Consider the following 13143-nt stretch of genomic DNA (forward strand, 5'->3'; position numbering starts at 1 on the left):
TTCTTCTAAGCTCTCACATAGCACTGAGTCATCATCTTTTCTACCAATGAGGAGTCATTTGCAAATGATCCAGACATGAACTCCAAGGTATATATACAAAAAATAGTTGCAACTCTTTTTGCTGTGAAAAAGCACTGGAAACTTAGGATGTGCCCATAATCTGGAGAATGGCTGAACAAATTATAATATATGAATGTACTGAAAGACTATTGTACCATAAGAAGAGATGAAAGGGACAGTTTCCAAGAAATCAAGAAAGATTTATGTCACCTGAAACAGAGGAAAGTAAGCAGAACCATAACAGTTTATATAATAGCAACAACATTGTAAAGCAAAATAATGTCAAAAGACTTAAGAAGTATGATTAATGAAATGACCTACCACAAGTTCCGAGCATATTTCAACATGCTATTCACTTCCTGACAGAGTGAATGAGATGTATGTTTTGGAACACAGGTGATGTAGGAAATTATTTTGTTTAACTATTAATATTTCTTACAAGGGTTTTGTTTTTCTTTTCTTTTTCCAATGGTGTGGAGAGAGATTGAAGGGAAAGAAAAAAATGCTTATTCATTAAAAAAAATTACAAAATTTTAAAAAGAAAGAGGAACTGTATCTGAATCCCAGTTTCACTAAGTTGTCTGTGTGGCCTTAGATAAATCATTTTCCTTCTCTGAATTGAAATTTCCTCACCTGGAAAAAAGAAGGGATTGGGTTAGATGATTTCTACTGTAATTCCTAGCTCTAAATATGATGCATTTATTTAAGAGCTGATATATCGAATCCAACCAACATTTATTACCTGGCTATGTGCCAGGTAAATGCTAAGCATTGATGATAGCAAGGCAAAAATAAAACTGTCCATGTCCTCTGTTTTATTGGAGTTTTGTGAGAAAAGTCTTTATTGGATTTTGAGGTGCTAGAAAAAATAACTTTAAAAAATCATTATTACCTTTCACTGATGTTCCTCTCAACCTCATTTTTTAAAAATTGGCATTTATTTTCTGTATCTATAGAATCTGTGTCTATATTTGTTTATTTGCTTTCCTCTCCATTAGAATAGGGTTTTGGGGGTTTGGTTTTTTCAATTGTTTTATTTTTCTGGTTATACATATACATTAATTTAAAAAAAATTTCCTTGAGATTACAAATAAATTAGAAGATAGGATAATTTACCTCTCAGACCTGTGGAGGAGGAAGGAATTTATGACCAAAGAAGAACTAGAGATCATTATTGATCACAAAATAGAAAATTTTGATTATATCAAATTAAAAAGCTTTTGTATAAACAAAACTAATGTAGACAAGATTAGAAGGGAAACAATAAACTGGGAAAACATTTTTACAGTCAAAGGTTCTGATAAAGGCCTCATTTCCAAAATATATCGAGAATTGATTCTAATTTATAAGAAATCAAGCCATTCTGCAATTGATAAATGGTCAAAGGATATGAACAGACAATTTTCAGATGAAGAAATTGAAACTATTTCTAGCCATATGAAAAGATGATCCAAGTCATTATTAATCAGAGAAACGCAAATTAAGACAACTCTGAGATACCACTACACACCTCTCAGATTGGCTAGGATGACAATAAAAGATAATGCTGAATGTTGGAGGGGATGTGGGAAAACTGGAAAACAGATACATTGTTGGTGGAGTTGTGAATACATCCAGCTATTCTGGAGAGCAATTTGGAATTATGCTCAAAAAGTTATCAAGATGTGCATACCCTTTGATCCAGCAGTGTTACTACTATGCTTATATCCCAAAGAGGTCTTAAAGGAAAGAGACCTATATGTGCCAAAATGTTTGTGGCAGCCCTCTTTGTAGTGGCCAGAACCTGGAAATTGAATGGATGCCCATCAGTTGGAGAATGGCTGAATAAATTGCGGTATATGAATATTATAGAATATTATTGTTCTATAAGAAATGACCAGGACAAAGGATATGAACAGATAATTTTCAGATGAAGAAATTGAAACTATTACCACTCACATGAAAGAGTGTTCCAAATCACTATTGATCAGAGAAATGCAAATTAAGACAACTCTGAGATATCACTACACACCTGTCAGATTGGCTAAGATGACAGGAAAAAATAATGATGAATGTTGGAGGGGATGTGGGAAAACGGGGACACTGATGCATTGTTGGTGGAGTTGTGAATGAATCCAGCCATTCTGGAGAGCAATCTGGAATTATGCCCCAAAAGTTATCAAACTGTGCATACCCTTTGATCCAGCAGTGTTTCTACTGGGCTTATACCCCAAAGAGATACTAAAGAAAGGAAAGGGACCTGTATGTGCCAAAATGTTTGTAGCAGCCCTGTTTGTAGTGGCTAGAAACTGGAAAATGAATGGATGCCCATCAATTGGAGAATGGCTGGGTAAATTGTGGTATATGAATGTTATGGAATATTATTGCTCTGTAAGGAATGACCAGCAGGATGAATACAGAGAGGCTTGGAGAGACCTACATGGACTGATGCTAAGTGAGATGAGCAGAACCAGGAGATCATTATACACTTCGACAACGATATTGTATGAGGACATATTCTGATGGAAGTGGATTTCTATGACAAAGAGACTTAACTGAGTTTCAGTGGATAAATGATGGACAGAAACAGCTACACCCAAAGAAGGAATACTGGGAAATGAATGTGAACTATTTGATTTTTGATTTTCTTCCCGAGTTATTTTTACCTTCTGAATCCAATTCTCCCTGTGCAGCGGGAGAACTGTTTGGTTCTGCAAATATGTATTGTATCTAGGATATACTGCAACATATTTAACATATATAGGACTGCTTGCCATCTTGGGGGGGGGGAGGAGGGAGGGAGGGGAAAAAACAAAACATAAGTGATTGCAAGGGATAATGTTATGTAAAAATTATCCTGGCATGGATTATGTCAATACAAAGTTATTATTAAATAAAATTAAATTAAAAAAAAAAAAAAAAAAGAAATGACCAGGAGGATGAATACAGAGAGGCTTACATGAACTGATGCTAAGTGAAATGAGTAGGACCAGGAAATCATTATATACTTCAACAACAGTACTATATGATGATCAATGTGGCCCTCTTCAACAATGAGAGGAACCAAATCAGTTCCATTTGTTCAATAATGAATAGAATCAGCTACACCCAGCAAAAGAACTCTGGGAAATGAGTGTGAACCATTACATAGCATTTCCAATCCCTCTGTTTTTGTCCGCTTGCATTTTTTATTTCCTTCACAAGTTAATTTTATCTTTTTTCAAAGTCTGATTCTTCTTGTGTAGCAAAAAAACTGTATGGATATGTATATATATATATTATATTTAACATATATTTTTATTTAACATGTATTGGTCTACCTGCCATCTGGGGGAGGGGGTGGGGAGAAGGAGGGGAAAAATTGGAACAGAAGGTTTTGCAAAGGTCAAAGCTGAAAAATTACCCATGCATATATCTTGAAAATAAAAAGCTATAATAATAAAAAATAAAATATACATTTCTTGATGAATCATATAGACCCAATAGTGGCCCTGCTGGATCAAAGGTATGCACAGTTTGATAGCCCTTTGGGCATAGTTCCAAACTGCTCTCCAGAATGGTTAGATCCATTCACAATTCCACCAACAATGCATTAGTATCCCAGTTTTCCCACACCCCCTCCAAAATTTATCATTATCTTTTCTTGTCATTTAGCCAGTCTAAGAGGTGTGAGATGGTACTTCAGAGATGTTTTATTTCTGTTATTATATTTCTCTAATAATGATTTAGAAGATTTTTTCATATGACTAGAGATAGCTTTAATTTCATCATCTAAAAATTGTTCATATTCTTTGATTATTTATCAATTGGAGAATAACTTATATACTTATAAATTTGTTAGTTTTTTATATATTTTAGAAATGAACCCTTTATCAGAAACACTGGCGGTAAAAATTTCCCCTAGTTTTGTATTCCCTTTTAATCTTGTTTGTGTTGATTTTGTTTATGCAAAAACTTTTGAATTTAATGTAATCAAAGTTGTTCATTTTGGGTTTCATAATGTCCTCCCCTCCTTTTTTGGTAATAAATTCCTCCCTTCTCCAAAGACCTGATAGGTAAATTATCCCTTGCTTTACTAATTTGCTTATGGCATCACCCATTATGACCAAATCATGTATCCATTTTGATCTTATTTTGGTATAGGGTGTGAAATGTAGGTCTGTATCAAATTTCTGACAAATTATTTTCCAGTTTTCCCACCAATTTTTGTGAAATAGTGAGTTCTTATCCCAGAAGCTGGAGTTTGGAGGTTTGTCAAATACTAGATAACTGTAGTCATTGATTATTGTGTCATATGTATCTAACCTATTCCCCTGCTCCAGCACTGTATTTCTTAGCCAGCACCAAATGGTTTTGATGACTGTTGCTTTATAATAAAGTTTTAGGTCTGGTTCTGCTAGGCCACCATCTTTTGTATTTTTTTCCCATTAATTCTCTTGACATTCTTGCCCTGTTGTTCTTCCAGATAGATAACTCTCAATCTCATTCCATCATGTCTCATCCTGGTGGAAGTGACACAGGATCCTTAAAGCACAAACTGTGGCAAGTCCTACCAACCTGGAAAGGCTTTGAGTATGGGCACTATAAGATAAAGTTTTTTTGTCATCTGAGGTTTTATTTCAGCTAAATGTAGACAAGATTGATTAGGAGGAAATAGATTGTTTCCATGCATGATACCCTATTAAACCAAAGGGTTGCAATCTATATTAGTGGAGTGAAGTACCACATGGTGGCATAAAAATGAAATGGTTAAAGATTTTGTAAACGACTTTGATTTATACAAGCTGTCCTACTAGCCAGGCCAAGTTGACCTGGGAATCAGAATCAGCCAAGAAGAAGGCAAACTGAGTATCCCTTAATCTGGGAATATCAGAAATCCTTTTCAGTGTTTGCTTGTTGTACCCAGAACTACCTCTGCTGTGCCAGCAGCTAGAGAACCAACTCAGAATGGCTCATATCAACTCCCATCCAGTGGCCCAAACCTGATTAGGCCACCATATGACTTAAGAAACAGCCCAACCCAGGAACCAATGGCCAAATCTCTTAAGACTGCCATACATTACCACCTCTCACCCCCACCCCCTGACTTGTGGTTTTTGTCTTTATAACTCTTGTTGCTTAAGCTTTCCCTGAGCTCAGTTTTAACTGTTGCTCCCATGCATGTATGCCTGCTTACAAGGAATAAAAGCACACATACAACTTAACTCTGTTTTTCTTAGACAAAACTTTTGGGGAAAGATTGACAGTTGAAATGACAGATTCTTGAAATATTAAAGTATTTTTTAGTACAATGGACAGTTGGGAGCCACTGCAATTTCTAGAGTACAAGAGAATTGTTGACATTTGTTATTGTTCAATTTAATTGAATGTTAATAAAATTTTATTTTTCAAATTAAGAAGCATTTATTTTCTTTCTTTCTCATCTCCCCCCCTCAAAAAAAAAAAAAAGGAAAGAAAAAAGATATACATAAGAGATATACATAGTGACACAAATTTCCATGTTGGTTCATGTCCAAAAATCTGTCTCATCCTGAAAATTTAGTCTATCACCACTCTGTCAGAAGATGGCTAGGATAACATAACATTCCTTGTGAACTGACAAAACTTGTTCCTTTCTATAAGTTTTTCTCTCTATCAAATGGGGAGATGAACTTTATGAAAGCAATTGCTATAACTGACATTTGCAAGTGCTGAAAACTAGAGAAATAAGAAAATAATTTTCATTTACTCTAAATCAACACACTTATCAAATTTCCCCTTGCCAATTTCTTCATTTTTCAAGAGTTTGGCCATCAGAATTTTGTATTTGTGGTTGTGGTTTTGATTGTTGTTTGTTTTCCCCCTCAAACATTAATCCTCAGGAACAGCATGCATGCAGAATTCCTGAGAGATTCACATGTTCCCTCTCTATTTCTTTAAGAAGCCTTGTTCTTTTAATCTAAATAATAAAGGAAGGCCTTGAGAGTATTGGTAGATGTGGCTGCCAGAAAGGCTAACACAGTAATAGAAGTATGATGTCCAGAGCAAAGGTGGGGAGAGTCATCTGTGAGGTAGTAGAAAAAGCACAGGATTGAAAATGAACCCCTCCTCCCAGTTATTACATTTAATATATATGGAACATAGAATTTTTACTAATAATAGCTAATGTTTATATAACAATTTAAGGCTTGCAAAGCACTTGCTGAATCCAGAACTACCTCTTCTGTGCCAGCAGCTCAGAATCCTTATAATAATTCTATAAGGCAGCAGCTATCATTATGCCCATTTTATAGATGTAGGAGAAGCTAAGGGATGTGCCCAGAGTCATGCAGCTAGTCAGTGTGTGAGGCAGATTCAAATTCTGACTTCAAGTCCAGCACTGAATCAACTGTACCAAGTGGCATATTTACTATCCAAGTAAATATTTTATGCTCCCGGTAAAGTGTGCTTCTTGAGAGCAGGGACCATTCTTTGTCTTTGTATCTTCTCTGTCTCACACAATGACTTTACATCCAGGAGGAACTTAAATCCTTTCTTGAAGTAAGAATTTACATATTTTTTACATTGAAAAGCATTTTGAATTAAATTGCTTTGGCGTGATCTGGACCCTGGTTATGGCTCTCAATATCTCATATTGATATGAATCAAGTCATTTCACCCATATGGGCTTCGTTTCCTTTTCCTACCAATGAAAGAGTTTAACTGGGTAATCTCCAAAGTTTTTCGCAATTCTGAAGTGTTTTTGACCAATAATAGCCCTTTCTACTCTCCTATAGTCAGGATACATGTGGAATTTGTATTTAATTTTGATTTTTGATTTGATACATTGGCAAGCTGGACTGTGTACAAAGAAAGTCAACCAGGATGGTGAGGGGTGTAGAAAGCAAGTCTTTCATACAAGGATTGCATGTATTTCTCTCAGAAGAGAGAAAGCCTGGGGGGCATGATTTTTACCTTACAAAACTGAGAGGCTGTCGTGTAGAAGAAAGATTAGACGTATTCTGCTTTGTCCCACAAAGGCAGAATGGGTGGAAATTGCAGGCAGCACAGTTTTAGTTTAATGGAGAGGTTGCCTTCTGGATAGTCGGAGCCTCCCCGAAGAGGAATGGATTTCTTTGTGGGGTAGTAAGCTTCCCATTGCCATTGCTGGAGGTCTACAGTCAGAGTGTGGATGATTATTCTTTGGGGATATTTGGGAGAGAATTTAAGTTTCAGGTAAGGGTTGATCTGAAGACCTCTGAAGCTCCTCCCAGCTCTGAGAATCTATGTAGAACATGTCCTAAGGCCTTGGGAGTGTCTTACTCTAATGAAGAACAGATTCCTATGTTTGGAATGAGGGAAAGAAGATGTATAAGAAACATTTTAGCTAATTAGACTCAGACACACATAGCCAAATACCCATGTCCATATGCACATATGTGTATTGCATAAAGTCATACAAACATGCCTTTATATTTATCACACATTGATTAAATCTTGCCTTTGGAGAATTATTTACACCTAAGCTATCTCTGACCTCAGAGTTTTACTCAGGAATTTATAGGAAACTAATAATCTCAACTTTCCTCAAGCAAAACAAAAGGAGTGGTTGGCTGTGATCTCCTTCAGCATCTGGAATCAGCCTGAGTCTTGGAAAACATGTGTCTGGGGGCGTGGGAGTGTAGTGGGGGTAGCCTGAGAGAGAGGCGCTGGTTTCAGCTAAAGAAGAACTAGAGGGAATTCACTGGGGGCTGTTTGCCTTACTGGGGGAAAGAGAAAGCCAGAGGTTGCTGCTTCATTTCCATGGTAACTAGCATTTCACATGTCTATATTCCATGTATTTTGAAGATGCTTTACTTCTTTCCATCCAAATAGGGGCAATAGCATCCAGTGACATTGGACTACTCAACTCCTAAAAATTCAAGAGAAGCTGACACAGTCATTTCTATAAGCTGTGCTTTAAGATCAGAAAAAGGGCATTCCTCCAGTGCTGTAGTATAAAAAACTATAAGCTCAGAGTCATGAAATCTGGCTTTTAATTCTTGCTTTAACCATTAGCTAGCTGTGTAACTGGGTACAGTTTATTTGCTCCTCTGGGCAAGTTTCTCATTCTATAAAGAAAGAAATGAGGAGAAGGTATCTTAGGTCTAAATACCTTTCCAATCTTGACAGTTTATGAATCTGGGAATTACTATGTGTCTCTGGGTAAAAGAGGAAAGGAACCTCATAATCATATACAGTATTTCACATAGTCATAGAATGTTGTCACAGAAGAAGTCTTAGAACATAGAAGGTTAGAACTAGAAAGGACCTTAGAACACAGAACATGACTACACAGACCATAGATTATATAGAAGGAGTCTCAGATCACAGAATGTTAGAGCTGTAAGAGCCCTTAGAAGATAAAATGTGGATCACAGATGATAACATTTTAGAAATCAAATGAAACTAAGTACAATCAAAGAATCAGATTTAGACGAGGCCTCAGAGCCTTTCACTAGCCTTTCACTAGAACCCTTTAGATTAGAGTAAATCCCAATTTCCAAAGGCATCTCATTCCTCTTCAGAATATCTTTAACTGTTAAATAATTTTTTTCCCTTTAATGGAGCCAAATTCCGCCTCTCAACACCCATTACTGACAGCTCCTACTATTACTGTCAGGAGCAGAAGCAGGATAATCTCTTTTACACTTGAAAGCCCCTTGAAAGAGTCTATACTTCTCCTGTTCCATTCTTCTCCCCCATCCTAACTTATCTTATTGTCTCTAGATTTTAATATAATGGTAGAATTTACCTTAAAATGTTAGTGCTGGGAAGAATTGTATAGAATATTAAAATATAGACAGAATTTTTAAGGGAGTTCAGAAAGCATCTACGTTGAGCAGGAAAATGAGTTAAAAAATACCTCGGAACCAGATATTTATCTTGTTTCCAAAAGAATGTCAGAGTCAGAAGGCAGAGGGAAAGTTTCCCCTTTGTACTTAGTCTGAGTTTTGACCTTAGTAGGCACTCAGTCAATGGGAACTTTTGCTAATATTGCTGTTGGTGATGACTAAAGGGGAAGAATGTTTCGTGGTCTCCCAAGGGTATTAGGAGGAAGACATTTAGCCTTAGAAGACTGAATAGGATAAACTGAGTGAAGACCTCTCATAAGAATGTGGTTTCATTCTATGTCCTAATTGTGTCTTGAGACTTTGCAATAACAAGTTGAGCTAAAAGCTATAGGTATTTGATTATTTTAGATAAACTAACATTTCCCTTCTGTCTCCACCCCTCCATTTTTCATTAGCATTTAAGTACTTAATATAGTAAAGTGTATTCTGGGATCCGTATTTAATTTCTGGGTAAATTAGAACTTGCCAGGCAATGGGAGAAAAGGTCAGAAGGGGAGCTGGGGACTTCTGTGTTAGGGTCTATATAATCCTGTTTGCAACTTGTGCTTTGCACTCCTCTACTGACACCTTGTCTGTTAGGAGTTGTCACGAGATTGTAATAAATCCTTTTTTGCTTTTTACCTTGAGAGTAAGGGTATTAATTTGGGTAAGGTATGCTGTCCCACACAAAACTAACAGTATAACTGGTATTCTTTGCAAAAATATTCCCTTTTTGCTTTTTATTTTGTAAGGACCAGATAGATACACATTAGGAAGGGGGATGGCTTGCATGACCAAAGTGGGTGTGGTAGGGGTGGAGAAACTATTCTGTTTTTCTGGGCGGGGGGGGGGGGGTTGGGATCCACAGGATAAAAAAAAACCCTACAGTTTAGAGCCAGTTTACAAGAAGTAACACAATTTCCATCTCTATTTTCTGAGTTTAACATAATCCATCCTTTTCTCTAATAATCTTTATAATAATCTAATAATTTTCTCTAATCTTTGGCACAGTGCAAAGAACAATAGAGATCAGGATTTGCCTCTGGGTACAGTCATTTGTTTACTAAGTTGGGGAAATCCATTGTCCCTATTTAAACCTCCATGTCCTCATCTGTAAAATGGGGCCAATAATCCCTTTTCTGTCTAACTTTGTTACTTTTAGCAGCATTTGAAATAATGTCCATAGAGTTCTCTGCAACCTATAAAACACATATGTGAATGTCTGCCAATGTAACTGTACAAAATACTTGACTTGAACCAGCTGATCTGATTTTAACAATGCCTTTAGGTGGTATCATTATGTGTAGTTTACATTTTGTCACAGATTTTTTCTTCATCACTTTATATTTCATTATCATAGACCTTGGGAAGTAGAATTTTAGGGCACAGAAAAAGGGACCTGAAAACACAAAATATTCAACACGGAAAAGAACTAGACCATACAATGTTAGACTACTGAAATGTTCCAAGAAAGAACCTTAGAACCTGGAATGTTAGAGAAGGCAGGATATTACTAAGAACACAGAATATTGATGCTAAATTAAAGACCATTCAGCATACCTTCCAAGGTCAGACAACCATGAAACCAAACCTGTTAACCAGGAATATATTGGTGCCAGTTCATACCAGCTGCCTGATTCAGTGTGAACATTTAGACTTCAGAAAGGAGCAAACAGTACAAATCAAGGTTTATTGTTTTGTTGATTGTTTAACTTTAAGAAAAAGATAATATGGCAGATTAAATTTATATTTTCTTTCTACTGGTTGTTAAATGTTTACCAGCACCCTCCTGCTCCTAACAGAACATGAGACTTTCCAGATCACCAAGTTACCTCCTCCAGTCATGTTAGCCGGGATCAGTTGCTGCACCTCATATGCAGATGTGCGTGCAGATGCTGGGGGTGGGTCCCTGGCAGGCCTGTTGGAAATTTGGCCTTAAGTCTTCATTGTCTCATCATTTTGCAATTTAGCTGGGGGGGGGAGGGGAGGGATTTTTGTGTGTGTGAGAAAGCAGGCACTGAGTGTGAGGGAATCATTGTACTGGGCTTGTAGCCAGCAGGCACAGGAGGAGAACTGCCTTCTGTACTAAAGCTCTGGACACTCCAGAATAGCCCTAGCTGAGGGAGAACAAATGGTGAACAAGTCTAAGGGAATGACTAGACCTCAATCAGGTCTGCAGTGGGAGGAGACAGAAAGCAAGACTGGACTGGAAACAAGGGATGGAAGATGTGGGGAGGCAGCTGCTTCAGTTTCAGTATAGGAAGAACTTAACACTTAAATTGTCTTGAGGTCATGTTTCAGGAAGTAGTGAATTCTCCATTTCTGTACAGTTTCAATTAGATTCTGCATAAGCACTTTTCAGGGATGCTATAGAGAGATTCTTATTTGAGGTAGGGATTCACCTGGCGTTTAGGTGGTACAGTAGATGCTGAGCTGGAGGGAGGAGGACCTGAGTTCAAATCCATCCTCAGATGCTTTTAAACAGTGAGATCCTTGGGAAGTTACTTAACTTTGTATGCTTCAATTTCCTCATATGTAAAATGAGTTGGAGAAGGAAATGACAAGACATTCCAGTATTTTTCCAAGAAAACCCTAAATCACAAGAAGTCAAACACAACTGAACATCAAAACTAATAAGGGATCTACTAGATGACCTTTAGGGTCTCTTCCAGCTTTAAAATTCTTTTAATATAGTCCAAAAGAAACTAACATTAGTGGAGTTTTCAATTTCAACTCTTCCATTAGCCAAGTTGGGATGAATCACAAGCAGGAGGTTGGGATGAATCACAGATAGACTCAGAGAAGGAAAGTGACTTGGCTATGATCACACAGTTATGGCTCTAGGAGATAGGTCTTGAAATGAGTATTCGTTTGGAAAAATCACAGTGTCTCTCCAGATCACCTCCTGGTGGTATAGCAACTCAAAAAATAAAAATAAAATAAATTTCATAAGCTTCCCCATGGCCAGAAAGATGGCCTGCACTCTCACCAGACAAGATGGACAATCAGGGTTCAGAATTACTTTGGCCAATTCCTCCTATCCCAGCAGCCATCATTAAGGGCAGAATATGAACTTGAGAGCTCTAGACTTTTTTCTCTTCTTCCTCTACCTTCTCCCTTAGGCAATCTGGTGGAGTGGATAGAGATTCAGTGGCTATCATTGTTCACTTTTGAAGAGGATCAGTGACATCACAAGTGATTTTTTGATTCATGAATTACTAAGTGGCATAGAGTTGCCCAAAGTCTTCAGTCTCATTCTTTCTAATGTACATTGACAAGACAAAAGGCAAGACAATTGACAATGAGCCTGGGAGCCTTGGCACCTTTCCTGCCTGATCAGTCTCTAAGTGTTCCACATTACCTGCTTAAGCCACCTTCATGGCCTTTGAAACAACTTGTTCTTATCTGCCCAATATTGCAGTGGAAATCTTTGCATGCTTGGTATAGACATCCCTCTGACTCACTGATGGTGGTTTAGCCCATTTGTTAAGATGGTTTTGCTGGAGTGTTGATCTCTCTGCACAGAAGCTTCTTGGACCCTCAGGTGAGAGTTCAGTGACAGGTCATGCCAAAGGTGGATTGGCAAACCCTCACACCAGAAGTGTTAGTCCTCCCTGAATACTTCATATATTCCAGAGAGTCAACATCAAAATCAGGAAAACCTGGGTTTGAGCCCTATCTCTGACACATAATATTTGTCTTTGAGCAAATCATTTGCTCTATTTAAATCGCAGAGAAGAGGTTAATCGGCATTTGTAAAAGGGGTTTCTTATTCTGAGAGCTTTTTTACCAATGAATTTATAGAACCAATCTTTATCCCTCGCAAATCCAAGCCCATCTGTCTGCTGGAAAAGGATGGCCATCCCTTCCCCCTTAAAAAGATGCTAGGTGCCCAGACCTATGCTGCACCTGAAACTATGGTTTTTAAGTTCCACCTAAAGAAACAAGGAGGTACCATTTTAGAGAACAATTTGAAATTATGCCCAAAGGGCCACACTAAAAAAACTGTGGACACCTTTTGCTTTAGCAGTGTCACTATTGTGTCTGATTTGCAAAGAGATAATAAAAGAGGAAAAAGCACCCACCTATGCAGAAATGTTTGTGGCAGCCCTTTTTGTAGTGACAAGGAACTGGAAATTGAGTGGATGCCTTTCAGTTGGGGAATGGCTGAATAAGTTATGACATGAAAGTTATGGAACATTATTGTTCTCTAAGAAATGATGAGCAGGCTGATTTCAGAAAAGCTTGGAAAGACTTACATGAACTGTTGCTG

This window comes from Antechinus flavipes, chromosome 2 (assembly GCF_016432865.1).
Source record: "Antechinus flavipes isolate AdamAnt ecotype Samford, QLD, Australia chromosome 2, AdamAnt_v2, whole genome shotgun sequence".
In the NCBI taxonomy this organism is placed as follows: Eukaryota; Metazoa; Chordata; class Mammalia; order Dasyuromorphia; family Dasyuridae; genus Antechinus; species Antechinus flavipes.